The sequence below is a fragment of the Cebidichthys violaceus genome, unplaced genomic scaffold, assembly GCF_023349555.1.
Source record: "Cebidichthys violaceus isolate CVI_PGR_0920_01 unplaced genomic scaffold, fCebVio1.0.p SCAF_55, whole genome shotgun sequence".
In the NCBI taxonomy this organism is placed as follows: Eukaryota; Metazoa; Chordata; class Actinopteri; order Perciformes; family Stichaeidae; genus Cebidichthys; species Cebidichthys violaceus.
In genome coordinates, this window is record NW_027176761.1 from 668974 (window position 1) to 688811 (window position 19838).

Genomic DNA, 19838 nt, shown 5'->3' on the forward strand with positions numbered 1-19838 from the left:
ACTCTTATTGGTGGTTTCTTCACAATGACAGCTTAAAACCAGTATGTCTCATATGTTCAGAGGCCGTGACGATTATTAAAGCGGTAATGTGAAGCGTTACTACGAGACAAAGCACAACTCTTTTGAGCAAACGTAACCACTCACATCTGAAATGAAGACAAAGAAAATAAACCTAAGAGCCCAATATGATCAGAATCCTAACACATGAATTCAATGACCAACTATGATGTTAACAGAGAGAATAGGAAAACCACAGATAAAGTCGCTGCACACACATTTCTCTTGTTAGAAGATGAGAAAAATATAATATCGTGGCTTTTTTGATTGACATCACTTCACACCTGAATGAACTGAATTTAAAGCTGCAGGGCAATTCAGTGAAATTATTTTTTCTAAAATTAAGTACTCTATTTTAAGATGCACATTTTCAAAAGCTTTCTGTTCTGTCAGTTATTCTTTAATCCAGCCCTTATTTTACTTGAAATGAGAAGAACATGTATTTCTATGTATTATTTATAATCCATCAAGTTAAATGTGAAAACTGAGAATAATAATTGTTAAAATATAATTGATGTGTACTTTCTTTATTTGATTTGACAGTTGTTGGCTACACAGAGACGTTGTTACTACTACTAGGCTTCTTGAATATATATGCCACTAAATAGCGCAAGTAATGTTCCGGACCTTTGCCCGAGGAGATTTTCTCAATCTGGACCTTTTGGAATGTTAATTGAATACCCTGACCTATTGTTTCAATAAGTCAGGAAACGTTTAAAACACTTGCCTTAGTTGGTTTTACATGAATGTCACTCACCTTCTAATATTGTCTATTTTCATGGGGGTGACGTTTTATATTATGTTTAATGAAGATGAAGCGCTACTATTAAAGGATTCTGTTATTTCTATTCATATTTAAGTAGATTCAATGGATCACTATTCAGAAACAGACAAGGTTGTACGTATGTCCGACAACATACAGCCTAATAGGCACGTGAGTTTTACGCAGTACTTTTTAGTGCTGCTTTTTATGATTTTTTTTAAAAACTTAATTATTTTCGTTTTGAACGGCCATAACGCTTTTGATGCCTTCAGTGTAAATGAATTGTAGGACAAAATTCACAAGGACAAGAAGTGTCCCTCAAACCTGACCTGAAATCATTTGTAGTATCGCAGTGTGATGAGTCTTTCACCTGCAGCCCTACAGACACAGACTCTAGGCTGCACTAAAAGGTGCAGTTCCAATTCGTTTAAAAGTTAGATAATACTGATATAAATAAAAACAAAGCACTCACCAACAACTGTTGTCGTAGACTGCATGCCTCGGCAGCCGGAGTATCTTTTATTTAAAAACGAAACCAAAGGGAGCTGCGTATATAGTTTTGGTTTCACTTTTGCGCAGCAGCGGGAACCGCTCATGGGATTTCTACCAGAATGCCCCTAAGGTTTAGGCGACAATTTTGATGAGAAATGCGGGATTCTAGTTTAATACATTAATTGTGTATTTTCTTTTTCATATTTCATCATTTGTCTTTCCATCTCCATTATTTCCAGACTTACTTTTTCTGTTCAGTTACTATTAACATAGTTCGTCTGTATTGTTGTCTATAACTTAAATGTCTACATGTCATTAAAAATGTCTCCTCTTCGGTCAGCTGTGGTTGCCTTTGGGTTTGTTTCTGAGTGAATCCTTTTCAATGTCTTGTGTTAATGTTTTAGTCATTTTATCAATAAAAAAACGTGTGTGTATGTGTGTGTGTGTGTGTGTGTGTGTGTGGGGGGGGGGGGGGGGGGGGGGGTGTTACAACGAGATCGAGATGTGTGTGAGTTACATCCTGCATCCGAAAGGATTAATTCAGTATGTGCAAAAAGCCAACGCTTGCAATAGAACTGGGCTGCACTGTCAGGCACATGTTCAACACTTGCTGGCAGTCCGCCATCTGCTGTTTCGCTGAGGAGCCGCAGTCTAATCAGCATCCACTGCAAGAGGTAGAGGAGACTCTTGATCTATGGCTCAAAATGTTGCAGCTATGCAGTTTGAATCTAATCCACCTGTGTTAACACATACTAGTTGTCAACAATGTGATTTGCCCCACATAAAAAAAGGATATTCAAGTCGAATGCTCACAGAAGGGCTCTGAGGCAAAAAGATGCCCCATCTATCTGCTCATCATCTCTCAATCCTTGAAGCTGTCTGCAGTCCTTTTTATCCTCGCTTTTTGAGACACAAATAGATTATACCATGAGTGGTCAAAGCTTTTCTACACACATGCTATCACTTTGGTGACTCCTTAGCAGACTGGCCTTTTACAGAAGATTCAACAACTGTCTTGTCCTTGTGCCTCACAAGTCCCACCTCCACCACGCTGCCTAACCTCTGACCTCGCAGCCTCTCTCTTCCTTCTCGGTATATTGACACCTATCTAATTACATGGAGTTGGCGTAATTATAGATGCAGCACACCAAGTGTAAGCTTACAAGAAAAACGTGATAAAACAAAAACAAATTCAACACATTTATTACAAAAATGAATGATTCATGGGTTTGCTCTCAACACAGGCAGTTGTACAAAATGAGCAGATGATACCAATTTCTTTTGTTCCACTAGGAGCCACCATGGATTTGAATTAATTAATTGATTAATCAATTAACACATTTTGTCAGTTATGCCTGTTTTTTTTTAAATGCAACAATTATTTCAGTAAATTATTTCTTAATTCAGTCACATAGTCATCATGCTTGGGGAGCATAAATGAATAGGAAAAGCTTTGACCACTTTCTTTTCAAAGTAGCCTAAATAGCATGAGCATCGCATCTGACCAAGTGAGGTAAACACTGGAGTGGGTGGGCTTTGCTTTGAGCCATCAAACAGCTGCTTGCTCACTGCGACTGCCTGCCAACCCTTACCTGAACATCAAATAATTATTTATATTGACAATGAGCAAATGTGTTGATTTTCCCAAAGCAGCATAGTTGGCAGAAATGTGATTTGATCACGCAACCATTTAGTGAACATTCTATTCAATGAGATAGCACAGAGAGGCGTGATGCATTTTCACTATTCTTGATGTGACTTAAATATTTCACTTTATCATTTGTTATTTGTTTTTCTCTCGCCTGACATAGCTCCATATCAGTACACCAATAAGGACATATTGTGACATCCAAGGCAAATCTCAAAGCAGCATCAGGGAAACATTTTTTTCTTTTAACACTTAAAGTATTTCCAACAATGTTTCAACCAGTATTCCATATTGGTCGAAACACCGTTTAAGTTTAATCAATATGCAGTCAACCAATCCAGGGCGAGCCTTGCATCCTCCCACTCTTTGATGACATGCCCACTTCTTTCACTTTAAAACAGCAACATTTAAAACTTCTCAAATTACATGATATAGTATGACAGAGGGCCCCTAACAAATGTGGCTCATGGAGAAATAGCACGTGTTCCTCATTGCACCCCAAGTTAGCTGGCAACTGGTTCATTTAGATCACTGAATCACACTCAATCTGTAAATCAAACGTAATCTCCTCTAAGAAGACATCACAAGGCTTGGAATTTACATTTAAGAAACAGTGAAATTCCTGTGAAGTCATGAAGAGTTTGTTTAGAAGACAACAATACATGTGCAATTTTAGATATCATATTTTAGATAATTACACTCAATTATTAATTTATTTTTTGTTTAATTAGTTATTAAAAAAGATAACATTGGAAGTCATATCTGGGTATTTTAATGTGCACAATAAAATCAACAATATTATTCTGATTTGAAGAGTTGCTTCCTCAGTCAATAAAGGACGCCATTATCTTTGAAAATTAAGTTTACCATCACGTCATGTCAAAACAAGTACCAAAACAAATGCTCCTAATCGGTATCAGAACTAAATCATTCTCTAATTTTCTCCTCTCTACTCACCTCAGCACATGCAGATTTATTTGAAGGCAAGAAACCAAACAAGCAGTACAAAATAATTCAAGACCTGGTGTCAACTGTAAACTACCTCTCATGTATTTGCTGTCCGACTGTCAGCAATCAAATCTTAAATTCCTAATATGAATTTAAAATCTCACAACATAATCTCTAATTAAAGAATTTTCTATGAATCAGCAAACATCAAATAACTTTAATGATGTTTACACCTTATGATGTGAGTGATAACGCCACAGCTTACTGTTGGATGTAAACATTTTTAGTTGTATTTATGTGAAATTAATTAATTAACTATTCCATCTGCTGTGTGTGTGTGTTTTAAAAGAAGGTATCATAAGTTGCTTACTTAAGGTAGGGATTCTCCCAAATTTAGTACCACCAAAATATTTCAAATGCTTCAAGACTCAGCTGTCATCCTCACCATATTTGGCACATCAACCTGCTTGAAGCTTTGCTTTGTAAGCAAACCAGACTGAATATAAGGGGTCCAAGGACAGCCTGAGAGAGTGTGGTGGAAGACCAGTGGAGTTCCTGCTTGTGGTGAGGTGGTCTACTGTTATGCAGTGTGCCATTTAAATGTATTCGTCTTTTTAGAAATTAGTTTACGAAATATAGTGTCATTTAAATGTATTCCTTTTCAATTCACTTCGTGCTTTCCTTTAGCACAAGAGGAAATGTATATTGGTCACGTGACTTTATAATATAGTATGTGTAGGTGTAAGTTATATTTTAACAATTAATTATGGTTGTTTGCTGCACTGAAAAAATCCTTCTGTTTTCAATAGGTTTGTGGAATACAACACTTTTTTCACAAAGGGGAAGAGTACGGTATGTACAACTTTTACCATTGATTACTTTTTTATTGATGTATATTTGTCTGTTTAAACTGTGACCTCAGGTGTTGTGAATCCAATTTAGATGGAACTCAATAACTACTAGAGTTGGTCAGTCAAATCTAGTCAATTTTATGTATATAACCCAAGATCACAAATTTGCCTCAAGGGGCTTTATAATCTGTAAAGCATACGACATGTAACATCTGCCTCTTGGGACTACAGATGAAAAATAGCCTCTTGGCTAACACTGGCGCATTTACAGAAATGCGCCAGAAATTATTAATGTGCACTGTCCATCATCAAATAAACCATTTAAAAGAAAAATAGAACAAAGTCCTTAGACCCTCAATTCAGACCCCCTTAAGAGGGTAAAAATATAAGAAACCTCAGTAAGAGAAATTGAGGAGGGATCTCTCTCCCTGGACCAAAAAACGTGTAATAGATGTTAAAGGTACAGAACAGAGCAACAATACATTTGCAGTATAGACAATCAGCCTTTTGGTCTGAAAGGCTTTTACTAAGCTTAAGGCCAGTAATTATGCAAAAACATTGGTTTGGTTTGACTGTATTAACTGTTCAGTACAACACCAGGCACTTAAGCACTGTTATAAGACATGAACAGAAAAAAAAACATTGGTATTGGTTGACTTGCTTCACAGACATAAGCCGCCACCATGAGTACAGACGCGGAGATGGCCTTATATGGCAAAGCTGCCATTTACCTACGTAAGCCAGAGAGGGAGAGAATTGAGGCTCAAAACGCACCATTTGATGCCAAGAGTGCCTGCTACGTGGCCGATGCCAAGGAGCTGTACTTGAAGGCAACAATCATCAAGAAAGACGCTGGCAAAGTCACCGTCAAAGTCCTGGACACTCAGGAGGTAGGTATCATAAAGTCAGAGCCAACTGGGAATTCAATATGATCAGTTCTCATTGTGACAAATTTCATGTTTCAGGAGAGGACAGTTAAAGAAGATGATGTCACTCCAATGAATCCTCCCAAGTATGACAAGATTGAGGACATGGCCATGATGACCCATCTCAATGAAGCTGCTGTGCTGTATAACCTCAAAGAGCGTTATGCAGCATGGATGATCTACGTAAGACAATCTATCTAAAGAGAATGAGAACTATTGAAAATTACTTTATTTTTAGGAAACATAATGTTAACTGTTGAATCTCTATGATAACTTTCAGACCTACTCTGGACTGTTCTGTGCCACTGTGAACCCCTACAAGTGGCTCCCAGTGTACGATGCTGAATGTGTATCTGCCTATAGAGGCAAGAAGCGTATGGAGGCTCCACCCCACATCTTCTCTGTCTCTGACAACGCTTATCAGTTCATGCTTACTGGTAAGCTACAACAATGTAGATGATATCACTGTATGAGGGTTCTGTTGCAGTGAAACATAGTTAATTCTTTTGTTTCTTATTTAACAGATAGGGAGAACCAGTCTGTCTTGATCACGTAAGTTTGGTTCATTTACAATTGTTGATTTTGTTGAGATAGTCAAATATCTTGATCAAATTCTTATAAGTCTGTGTTTATACCTAGTGGAGAATCTGGTGCTGGGAAGACTGTGAACACCAAGCGTGTCATCCAGTACTTTGCAACAATCTCAGTTGGTGGACCGAAGAGGGACACATCAAAGGTATGATCCTGATGATTACAATTCAGGGTTCTTTACCAATGGAACATTTTCCAAAGTCATTTTCTGATATTGCTTCTAATACTGGATTATAGGGGTCACTGGAGGATCAGATTATTGCAGCCAATCCCCTGCTGGAGGCCTACGGTAATGCCAAAACTGTGAGGAATGACAACTCTTCTCGTTTTGTAAGTATGAAACAATTTCTATACATGTGAGAGGCCTTGTTACTGATTGTTCATACAGAGGAACATTAAGAATCCCTTTGTTCCAAACAGGGTAAATTCATCAGAATCCATTTTGGCACATCTGGCAAACTGTCTAGTGCTGATATTGAGACATGTAAGTAATAATACTCCATGTACATACAAATGACTCAAATTGAGAATTGGCCTAGCTGTGACTTATAAACAATATTTGTAGATCTGCTGGAGAAGTCTAGAGTGACATTCCAGCTTCCTGATGAAAGAGGCTACCACATCTTCTACCAGATGATGACCGGCCACAAACCTGAGCTGCTTGGTAAACAGATTGAGATGTTGCAACATTTCACCTACTGTTTTCATATGAAACTAAAGTATTGACATTTTCAAACTTATTTGATCACCAGATTTGGCACTCATCACAACCAACCCCTACGACTTCCCCATGTGCAGCATGGGTCAGATCACTGTGGCCAGCATTGATGACAAAGTTGAGCTGGAAGCCACTGATGTGAGTGATTTTCACTTCAAACTATTGAATGTGTTTTGTGCAATACATCCAAAACTGCTCTTTAAAGTGCATTTTCTTAAGTGATTATGTTTTGTGTGGACACATGTTTTGAATTCAGAATGCTATTGATATCCTGGGCTTCACAAATGAAGAGAAGATGAGCATCTACAAGATGACTGGTGCTGTGCTCCACCATGGTAGCATGAAGTTCAAGCAAAAACAGCGTGAGGAGCAGGCTGAGCCTGATGGCACAGAGGGTGAGTAGCTTGGGAACAACAGTATTAAGATAAAATAGAGTTTTTAATCACACTGGTTTCTGTTCAAATCATGATGGAAATCACTGAACTATTTTCAGATGCTGACAAGGTTGCTTACTTGCTGGGTCTGAACTCCGCTGACATGCTGAAAGCTCTGTGCTATCCCAGAGTGAAGGTCGGAAATGAGTATGTCACCAAGGGACAGACTGTACCTCAGGTAAACATGAATAATCAATATGCAATATCCTACTAAGGTTTTAAAAAAAAGGTTAGTTATAATAGTTCTAATACTATTATGTAGAATGTAGAAATTTAACATCAGTGTTGAATGTATTACTATGTTTTTGGTATTTCGAAATACCAGTTATCAAAACTGTTAACTAATTATATTCGTCGTTGTTTTCATTCAGGTGAATAACTCAGTGCCTGCCCTGGCCAAGTCTATCTATGAGAGGATGTTCTTGTGGATGGTCATCCGTATCAACCAGATGTTGGACACTAAACAGCCAAGACAGTTCTACATTGGTGTCCTGGATATTGCTGGGTTTGAAATCTTTGACGTAAGCTTATATTCCAATAATTCAGTAGCCAATACTTTTAATGACATAATCATTCTTATTAACAGAAAGAGGTTATGATGATTATATGTGTTCTTGCAGTTCAACACATTGGAGCAGCTGTGCATCAACTTCACCAATGAAAAACTGCAACAGTTCTTCAACCACACCATGTTTGTCCTGGAGCAAGAGGAGTACAAGAAGGAGGGTATTATCTGGGAGTTCATTGACTTTGGTATGGACTTGGCTGCCTGCATCGAGCTGATTGAAAAGGTAATCATTTCATTTTGTGATTCTATATAATTTCAGTAAGGAACACTCTCGTCATAGATTTTAACCATTTATTGCAACAAATGGAAATACAGTTAAACTTGGCAATGATGGCTCCGCTCTATGAATGCTCCCCGGATTAGCCAGCAGCTACTAAGCCAAAACGGGGAGCAACGAGCAACAACCCCTAAGGGTTTACAGGAATGAGCCAGAAGTACATTTTTTAAATACATTTCAACCATTTGCCATGAAAGATGAGCTCTGAACTAAAAAAGAGTAGAGGCTGGGGTGGAGGAGGCAAAGCTTTGCCAGCAGTACGGTCTGTAACAGCGTAGGTGTAGAATGAATCAGTAAGGAGGGAGTCATATTTAAATAAACCTCCTTGAAGTGAGAGTGGGTTGTGATTGGTGTGTGGCCGATAGGAAGCTATAATTCAATTGGCTGGTTACAGCTGGGGGCGTATGACTTCCGAGTCCTGCATGAACTAACGCTATGCCTCATTTTCCTTAATTTGACTTAATGCATCACTTAATGACATATTTCTTCCCACTTTTATCAAGCCCATGGGCATATTCTCCATCCTTGAAGAGGAGTGCATGTTCCCCAAGGCAACAGACACATCCTTCAAGAACAAGCTGTATGACCAGCATCTTGGCAAAAACAAAGCATTTGAGAAGCCAAAGCCCACCAAAGGCAAGGCTGAGGCCCACTTCTCCCTGGTGCACTATGCTGGTACCGTGGACTACAACATCGGTGGCTGGCTGGACAAGAACAAGGATCCACTGAATGAGTCTGTCATTCAGCTGTACCAGAAATCCTCTGTGAAACTGCTGCCTGTTCTGTATCCACCTGTCGTTGAGGGTATGATAGTAGCTACAGTAAACTAAAACACATTTTAATGTTATAGATACTGTATATTTTGAACTTTAGCATGTGTTCAAGTACATTTTATGTCGTTCTAAAAATCATGTCTACTTAAAATGATCAACAGAGGTTGGTGGCAGCAAGAAGGGAGGCAAGAAGAAGGGTGGTTCTATGCAGACTGTGTCTTCACAGTTTAGGGTAAGGTTTGACAATGCCAACGTATCTTAGCTTATATTCAAAATCACAATTGTAACATGCCATGATAAGTCACCACTTTGGATCTACAGGAGAACTTGGGCAAGCTGATGACTAACTTGAGGAGTACCCATCCTCACTTTGTGCGCTGCCTGATTCCCAATGAGACAAAGGTTCCAGGTACATAGAGAACATAATCGCAAGAGTCTTTGAGGAGTGGTTTGCTTTTTTTGGTATGGTTCACATAATTTTAAAGACTAAATGTCTTTTTTACAGGTTTGATGGAGAACTTCCTGGTCATCCACCAGCTCAGGTGTAACGGTGTGCTGGAGGGTATCAGAATCTGCAGGAAAGGTTTCCCCAGCAGAATTCTCTATGCTGACTTCAAGCAGAGGTATCAATGGATATTTTCATAGAATGTTAATGTGGACTATTGAAATAAAAAGGTCACAAAATGACCATTAACTCTCTTCTAAAAGGTACAAGGTGCTGAATGCCAGTGTCATCCCTGATGGCCAGTTCATTGACAACAAGAAGGCTTCAGAGAAGCTGCTTGGGTCAATTGATGTCCCACAAGACGAGTTCAAATTTGGACACACCAAGGTAAGCACTTTCCTTTCCTTATTTAACCAAAGACTAATTACTAAAGAGGTTAAGTTGTTTCGTCCAGTATGTAGTATGATTGTTGCTTGCATCTTTTTGACTGTCTGTCAACGGCTAATCTCGCATTCTGCTGGACCCATCAGCCTAATGTTTTTTTAATGCTAATTTATGACTGTATGCTCAAGGACCTGTCATGATTTCAGTGGTTACTCCTCACTACTGTTAACCTGCCGGTAGTGGCCACAAGTGATCATTTGCTTCAGTTTGGACTCTTCAATCAAACATTACAGCAACGATCATATACAAACAGGGCTAGAGACTAAAGGCGTCCTGTTGTCATGGGAACAACAATGTGTTCACTGCAGTAAACCGCAGTCATCTTCGCAAATGAAAAACTCAATTGAGTGTGGACTCAGGCAGAGCGTGTCTTCTCATGTCAGCAGGAGGACATTTCGTTAGTTGTTAGCTGTTAGCAGATGACAGCAGCTAACACATTTTAGCTGCGATTCTGGGACAGCTGCATCGATAAAAATGACAGCATATGAACGTGTGAGTTAAAAATGCTTCCGACACAGGTTGGGTCTAGAAAGGAAGCAATTGTTGTATTTATTCAATCAACCATTACAGAAGTGATCGTTGCAGACAGACCATGCTGAGTTTTAGATGATGTGAAATATTTACTTCCTCAGTTCATCCTACCTTTAATTTATTTTTTGTTTGTTCAGGTGTTCTTCAAGGCTGGTCTGCTGGGTACACTTGAGGAGATGAGAGATGAAAAACTGTCATCACTGGTCACCATGACTCAAGCTTTGTGCCGTGGTTACCTAATGAGAAAGGAGTTTGTGAAGATGACTGAGAGGAGGCATGTTGAAAATAGCTCATTCTGAATGATGGTATGAAAAATCACAAACAACACTGTCCATAACAGCTACTTCTTGTCTGCAGGGAAGCCATCTATTCCATCCAGTACAATATCCGCTCATTCATGAATGTGAAACACTGGCCATGGATGAAGGTGTACTACAAGATCAAGCCTTTGCTGAAGACTGCTGAAACTGAGAAGGAGCTGGCAAGCATGAAGGAGAACTATGATAAGATGAAAACTGACTTGGCTACTGCCCTGGCTAAGAAGAAGGAGCTGGAGGAGAAGATGGTTTCCCTTCTGCAGGAGAAAAATGATCTGCAGCTGCAAGTAGCATCTGTGAGTACACATCAACAGATAGTTGTGCTTTTTCATGTTGTTCATTGTTGGTGTGCTGACGTATATTTGCATTAAATGGATTAGGAAGGAGAGAATCTCTCAGATGCTGAGGAGAGATGTGAAGGTCTTATCAAGAGCAAGATTCAGATGGAGGCCAAACTCAAAGAGACAACTGAGAGATTGGAGGATGAAGAGGAAATCAATTCTGAGCTCACTGCCAAAAAGAGAAAACTGGAGGATGAATGCTCTGAGCTCAAGAAGGATATTGATGACCTGGAGCTTACCTTGGCCAAAGTGGAAAAGGAGAAACATGCCACTGAGAACAAGGTTTGTAAATAATAATCTGACCATCATATCAAGTAAAATGATGATTAGCGCTTATTGACGAGATCTTTCTTGCACACTTAGGTCAAGAACCTGACCGAGGAGATGGCCTCTCAGGATGAGAGCATTGCTAAGTTGACCAAGGAAAAGAAAGCCCTTCAGGAGGCTCATCAGCAGACTCTTGATGACCTGCAGGCTGAGGAAGACAAAGTCAACACTCTGACCAAGGCCAAGACCAAGCTTGAGCAGCAAGTGGATGATGTAAGTTTACAAATACACTCTGATTGAAGAAGCAAAACTGTTCATGAACGTGATGATTCAAATTTGAACAAATAATATTTGTTCAGCTTGAGGGTTCTCTGGAGCAAGAGAAGAAGCTTCGTATGGACCTTGAGAGAGCCAAGAGGAAGCTCGAGGGTGATCTGAAACTGGCCCAGGAATCCATTATGGATCTTGAGAATGACAAGCAGCAGTCTGATGAGAAAATTAAAAAGTAATGTACTTTTTTGAATTTGCACAACAACCATTCTTTTGAAAATGAATGTCAACTGCATGAACTATATGTATTTTATCTATAATCCTCACAGGAAGGACTTTGAAGTCAGTCAGCTCCTTAGCAAGATTGAAGATGAGCAGTCAATGGGTGCTCAGCTTCAGAAGAAGATCAAGGAGCTTCAGGTGACATATTTTGTTACAGAAAACATTACTGCACCCATTTCCTAATGTGTGCATAAAAAGTGAAAGTTCACTGAAAGAAATTACACCTACATTCAACAGGCCCGCATTGAGGAACTGGAGGAAGAGATTGAGGCTGAGCGTGCTGCTCGTGCCAAGGTGGAGAAGCAGAGAGCTGACCTCTCCAGGGAACTTGAGGAGATCAGTGAGAGGCTGGAGGAGGCTGGTGGTGCCACTGCTGCTCAGATTGAGATGAACAAGAAGCGTGAGGCTGAGTTCCAGAAGCTCCGCCGAGACCTTGAGGAGTCCACTCTGCAGCATGAAGCCACTGCTGCTGCTCTTCGCAAGAAGCAGGCTGACAGCGTTGCTGAGCTGGGAGAGCAGATTGACAACCTCCAGCGTGTTAAGCAGAAGCTTGAGAAGGAAAAGAGTGAATACAAGATGGAGATCGATGACCTCTCCAGCAATATGGAGGCTGTGGCTAAAGCAAAGGTACACAATGCATTACATGCTATTTTATTACCTAAATTAATGTAGATAATATAGCATTTCATATTATGAATGAAATCTGATCAATGATCTCATCTCTCTTTCACTCATTAGGGAAATCTTGAAAAGATGTGTCGTACTCTAGAGGACCAATTTAGCGAACTGAAGACCAAAAATGAGGAAAATGTTCGTCAGATCAATGACACAAGTGCACAGAAAGCACGTCTCCTGACAGAAAATGGTATCTACAAGTTATCATTGAATGATCTGTTGTGCATGTTATTGAGAAACGTAAGATGAACTAATGTATCATGACATCTTTCACACAAGGTGAGTTCAGCCGTCAAATTGAAGAGAAAGAAGCCCTTGTCTCCCAGCTGACCAGAGGGAAACAGGCCTTCACACAGCAGATTGAGGAGCTGAAGAGACAGATTGAAGAGGAGGTTAAGGTAAGAAACCATTAAGTAAGTCTACATTTGAATTATCTGAGATGGAATTTAGAAATGTTGTAAATTCATGAATCATTTTTATAAACAGGCCAAGAATGCTCTTGCCCATGGACTGCAATCAGCTCGCCATGACTGTGATCTGCTGAGGGAGCAGTTTGAGGAGGAGCAGGAGGCCAAGGCTGAGCTGCAGCGTGGAATGTCCAAGGCCAACAGTGAGGTGGCTCAGTGGAGAACTAAGTATGAGACTGATGCTATTCAGCGCACTGAGGAGCTTGAGGAATCCAAGTGAGTAACATTTCATACATGCAAAGATATCAAAACATTGTTTTTGTAACGATTTGTATTTCACTGAGCGACAAATTCTATATTTTTCAAACAGGAAAAAGCTGGCCCAGCGCCTTCAGGAGGCTGAGGAGCAGATTGAGGCAGTGAATTCCAAGTGTGCTTCTCTTGAGAAAACCAAACAGAGGCTCCAGAGTGAGGTGGAGGACCTCATGATTGATGTGGAGAGGGCCAACGGTCTCGCAGCCAACCTTGACAAGAAGCAGAGGAACTTTGACAAGGTAGCATTGTTTACTTTGTGTGGCCAAGCCATACAAACAATGACATAGATGTCTTTATAGTGCTACATAACCAACTGAACTGTAGTAATTGTGCTATTCAGGTGTTGGCAGAGTGGAAACAGAAGTATGAGGAGGGTCAGGCAGAGCTTGAGGGAGCACAGAAGGAGGCTCGTTCTCTCAGCACTGAGCTTTTCAAGATGAAGAACTCTTATGAGGAAGCTCTGGATCAGCTGGAGACCATGAAGCGTGAAAACAAGAACCTGCAACGTGAGTTCTAAATAATTTAAAAGTTACATCGTATTCAACACATGTGCATGTGTTAGAATACAGGATTTATATTTTACACTTCAAGGTTTAACAATATTAAACAAATCTATCTGCAGAGGAGATCTCAGATCTGACTGAACAGATTGGTGAGACTGGCAAGAGCATCCATGAGCTGGAGAAGTCCAAGAAGCAGGTGGAGACAGAGAAGTCTGAGATCCAGACAGCTCTCGAAGAGGCTGAGGTACAGATTTTTAAAAGAGATCTTCTGAAATTAATTTCTAAATCGAAGAAAAAAACTATAAAAGGGTTGAAGGCAGAGATGAATATTTAATTCTTTGATATCATCAGGGAACTCTGGAACACGAAGAGTCTAAGATCCTGCGTGTCCAGCTGGAGCTCAACCAGATCAAGGGTGAGGTGGACAGGAAGCTGGCAGAGAAAGATGAGGAGATGGAGCAGATCAAGAGGAACAGCCAGAGAGTGATTGACTCAATGCAGAGCACTCTGGACGCTGAGGTCAGGAGCAGGAACGATGCCCTGAGGATCAAGAAGAAGATGGAGGGAGACCTGAATGAGATGGAGGTCCAGCTGAGCCACGCCAATCGCCAGGCTGCTGAGTCCCAGAAGCAGCTGAGGAATGTGCAGGCACAGCTTAAGGTATTGTAAGACACAGAGTTGTTCCACAGTCTACGGTCAGTACAGGGACATTTTGGCATTCATAATATTTTCATGATATTTTTTCACTAGGATGCACAACTGCACCTTGATGATGCTCTTAGAGCCCAGGAAGACCTCAAGGAACAAGCTGCCATGGTGGATCGCAGGAATGGTCTCATGGTAGCTGAAATTGAGGAACTTAGAGCTGCTCTGGAGCAGACAGAGAGAAGCCGCAAAATCGCAGAACAGGAGCTGGTGGACGCCAGTGAGCGTGTTGGACTTCTGCACTCTCAGGTGAACAAACTCCTTTCATTTCTTCAAAAATTCAATAATGAGATTTACTGTAATGTAAAAATCAGGCATGTGATGATTTAACTGAGAAAATAATTTTATCTTTTAGAACACAAGCCTTCTGAACACCAAGAAGAAGCTTGAGACTGATCTGGTCCAGGTCCAGGGTGAAGTGGATGACACTGTTCAGGAAGCAAGGAATGCAGAGGAGAAGGCCAAGAAGGCCATCACTGATGTAGGTTTAATCTTCATTTGTTCTTACCTTAACTCCAATGTGTTTTTTAAAGATATTGCTAAATAACATGCTATGCTGTCTCCTCTAGGCTGCTATGATGGCTGAAGAGCTGAAGAAGGAGCAGGACACTAGTGCTCACCTGGAGAGGATGAAGAAGAACCTGGAGGTCGCTGTCAAGGACCTGCAGCACCGCCTGGATGAGGCTGAGAACCTGGCCATGAAGGGTGGCAAGAAGCAGCTCCAAAAACTTGAGTCTAGGGTAAGAAAATCATGTTAAGATGTACAAAGCTGAAGCAAGACATTGAAACAATATGGAAACTTACTTATTTTCTTGTGTTTTGAAGGTGCGTGAGCTGGAGTCAGAGGTTGAGGGTGAGCAGAGACGTGGAGCAGATGCTGTTAAGGGTGTCCGCAAATATGAGAGGAGAGTAAAGGAGCTCACCTATCAGGTACAGTCACTTTGATAGTTAAAATGTACAAGACAAAATGATCCAATATACTTATCATTAAAAACATTTTAACTTTCACATCTATATCGTTTATTACAGACTGAAGAGGACAAGAAAAATGTCTCCAGGTTGCAGGATCTGGTTGACAAGTTGCAACTCAAGGTGAAGGCCTACAAGAGGCAGTCTGAGGAAGCGGTAAGGACAAAACATTTATTTTAAACAATGCAAACATAATATTATGTCATAATTCTTTCATGTACACTAGACATTTGACCTTTTTAAACATTTATATACCTTTTTCTATGTATGCTGTATTTTTCTTGTATTCCAGGAGGAGCAGGCCAATGTCCATCTGTCCAAGTGCAGGAAGGTCCAGCATGAGCTGGAGGAGGCTGAGGAGCGTGCTGACATTGCAGAGTCCCAGGTCAACAAGCTGAGAGCAAAGGGCCGTGACTCTGGCAAGGTAACTATATGGCAGTTTAGTGAAAAATAACCAAAATGTTAATCATCACTCTTTGATATATCTGTCAATATGTTAGAACAGATTCTTTACAGTATTTTATTGACCTTACAAAGCATTAAGTTCAAATACTATAAAATAAATTTATCCAAATTTTTGTCCCTTTAAGTTTATTAAAACTCACACAAACCATTTATTTGTTTTTTACAGGGAAAAGAAGCAGCTGAGTAAAGCACATTGTGTTGAATCATAAAATATGATATAATTCTTGCTGAAACAATAAAGCTTAAGCTGTTGATCTGAAATTCTGTCTGTAATACTTGTATCACTTTGTTTCCAATGAAAGGAAGTTGATGTGAGATTTGAATTTTTTTTTTAGGACATGAAAATGTTCCAAAAAAAAAAAGCTTTAAGGGTAATCAAGACTTTTACAGTCGTTAATTAACGCCAACTAATTTTGTTGGTGAAAAATAAAATAAACTGTTCATATTTTATACAACATGGGATGGGATCATTGTAACAATTGTAACTTAGAAAGTTTTTAGCCAACCAGTGACCTAAAAACGTCCTTAATATTTGAGGTGAAGGTGGTACAGGCAGCTGACAAGGAAACAAACAAAAGTGTCACTTAAGTCACTTTAACCCTAACCGGGAAAACAGGCACAGTAATAGATACATTGATTGCATAATCTAAGACGGGCTATCACTTGCGGGCTATTTTTGGAAGTCACAGGAAGTACTGAGACAGCCTGATAAATCTTGCATACTCATATTTGGCTCTGATCAGAGAGCAGTCACCCACACTTGTTCACAAAATCAAGTCACTATATATCAAATATATATATATATATATATGAACCAGACCCTCCTCAAAAACACTGTGTGCATGCACATACATTTAAAAATATATTCAAAGATAATTATAAATTGGTTGGAAGTGTGATGAGAGTGACTTGGGGACACCTTATTTTCAAAGAAAATTTAATTTGGAATTTAAATCATTCTTAATAAGTTTTTTAAGATTGCAAAATACAAGACCAATTGGTGACAATTTAGAGTGTTTTTCACACTGCAAGTTCAATACTATTGCCTGTGACATTTAAAAATTATATTGCTCAACAACTGGAACGAGGTTGACATTCAATATGCACTGCAAGGAGCCAAAAATGGACTTGAAGTTATATCTGCAGAGTCAGTAGAAGTGTTAATAGCTTGACATATGAGTGTGAAAAGCACAGACATATCTGTTACACAAAACAAAAATAGTAGCTATTTTCCAGTATTTATTTCTTGTGAAACTATTTATATAAACAGTATTGCTGAAATGATTTAATTTTGAAGCTTTTTTCTCCATTTAGTATTTTTGAATCAAACAAATCAAACAACCTGTGAGATAGATTAGAATACATGTTTATCCTAAAATTAAAGTTGTTTATTTTAAGTGGGGATTATCACAAATTGAGGATGTGCCTTGACTGACGGAAACCTGAAACATGAGATGTATGTACCAGCGACAAGTGTCACTCACGTAAGCAACAGCTGTGAAACTTACCATATTTGGCATGTGTCCCACATTTAACTTCTGCTTTGTAAGCAAAAGAGGTTCAACACAAGGATTCCATTTCCACTCTGTGAGTGTGGTAGAAGACCTATAAAGCTCATGTTTGTGGTGAAATGATCTATGCTTTAGACCACAGTAGTCCAAATATACAGTACTGTTATACAACATGATGTAATAGAGCAATATGTTATAATAATTCAACATGCTGATATTCATTATTTACTATTTTACCTACAAAAACTTAGGTTAGGTATGCACAACAAATATTAACTAATTCCACACAGGATGAAAGTACAGATCAATCACATCACCTTAGCATGAAAATGGAATTAACACACATAAGTAACCCCCCACTATGAGTAGAGTCAGTCAACAGGTGGCAGAAATTGAGGATCTAAGGGACCCTCTGAAATAGACAGAGAGAGGTTGTGAAGTGTTTGAGCAGCTGATGATGCTAGTGAGTGCATGCAAACATTCCTTGACTAATTCACAAATCAAATGATATATTCCCATCAGTCATGTGATGATTAAAGTGAATCATCACAACCTGGAAGTTTTTGCTGAGGAACTGCAGCACTGCCTGGATGAGGCTGCGAAGAGTGGCAAGAAGTACATTCATAAATTAAAATTTGTTTGTTTACATAGATATTCGACACACAAAATAAATCAAACCGGAAAACACTCAAAACATTAAAACATGCAAATTCATGTACCGTAATATCAAAAACTGATGAAAAACATTGCCAGGCTGAAAAATCTGGTAGTTAGCTGAGGGGGGAGGCCTATTAGAACATGATGTGGGAGCAGCAAGAGCTCCCTATAATGCTCTTGAGGATTAAATGATGTGCTCAGCTCACAGCTTGACAGATCTGGAACCACTAGAGTTATGACAATTATGGGACCTAAAAATGGGATTAAATGAAAAGGTTGACAAATCCTCGCCTACATGTACCGACTTCTTGAAATTTTACTTGAACAGGGAAAGAAGGCAAATGAAAAGCCCATTCTGGCACAAGGACTGTTTTAATAATTTAATGGTCTAACAGGAGATGACTGTAATTTTCACTACATTGTTTCCCCTGAGCAACAAATTCAAATTTATATCAGAGCAATATGAAAAAAAAAACTTCACACAAAAAAATCTGCATTTCTCAAAATAAGAAGACACAGAATAATATTCTCCCAATATCCAAACATTCTGGGCTCTCCTGGCATCGCAGCCCTGTGTTACTTCCCTCCCCCACATTACACTCACCAACTGTAGGGTTGAACAATTTAAATCTCACTCATTTGCTTAGGACAATGACAGCTGTAGTCAATTTAGATTCATGGCAGCTGCAATGGAATCCAATGGTGGCCCTGAGTAACAGTAAAAAAACATGTCTAAATATATCAAAACGTCCACAGGTCTCAATGTCTCAAAGCATTCCTGCAGCATAATCCACTGCTACATGTGCGGATTATTTTTGATTAGTGTGTAACGATGTTGTCATTTGTTTCACACCAGTTACTACTATATGCTTTAATTTACTACTTAGAGCACAACTATTTCAGCAAAACAAATCACTAGTTGGCCCAGTATTATGAAAAAAAAAGATGTCATATAATGGGTGACCATCACTCTGTGGGGTAGAACTAAAACATAATTGAATGTGTTGCTCATGTTTGCACATACAATAGTTGCTGTCCTAATTTTGTTCCCCATCCTTATCATCTCTCTAATGAAATAAGTTTAGAATGCAAGATATTGTCCTCTATTATCGACTACACAAATAGGGTTATCCTGTCTCTGTAAATTTTGGCAGATGGGAAATGATAATTCTGGCTAAATATGGGAACAGCTGAGGAACACCAATGTTTATCCTACAGCTCCTAAGACGGATCTGGAAAACAATGTTGCGAAATACACTTCTTAAGTATGAGAATCACATTTTGATGGAGTTACTTCAACAGGGATGAATAATAATGATGAACGTGTACTTGGGCTATGTTGCAACTAAAAAAGTAACACTTTGAAGTTAAAGAATTTACGTTCGAAGCCTATAAAGATCTTCAGGGTTATAGTTACACACGTAAAGCACAAGTGAAATACAAGATGCTACGCGACTTTTGTAGATATCCGTATGGATTAAAATGTAAGCATATCTGTTCCATAATCTGTGCATCAGACAGACAACTGAAATTTGGACTGAAACGTATTCTGTGGTGATACAGAGTTAATCAATGGGACATGGTCAGGGTCAATTTAGAAATGCCTGATATAAAAATGTAAATTTAAATGTAAATCTAATTTAAAAAAACTGCTCCATATGTACCCCTCTCATTTCTCTTATTGATTG

General features: G+C 39.2%; 1 protein-coding gene and 1 pseudogene across 1 annotated transcript in view; one reads left to right on the forward strand and one right to left on the reverse strand.

Annotated features, from left to right (window-relative positions):
* Positions 1-1333, reverse strand: part of nlrc5 (NLR family, CARD domain containing 5) — a 34229-nt gene extending 32896 nt beyond the window's left edge. Inside the window, exon 1 of the mRNA XM_068731951.1 lies at positions 1293-1333. The gene's annotated coding sequence lies outside the window, so the exon portion shown is untranslated. The remainder of the gene's footprint in view (positions 1-1292) is intronic.
* Positions 1334-5442: 4109 nt separating this feature from the next.
* Positions 5443-16169, forward strand: LOC137888523 (myosin heavy chain, fast skeletal muscle-like; annotated as a pseudogene).
* The last annotated feature ends 3669 nt before the right edge of the window (positions 16170-19838 follow it).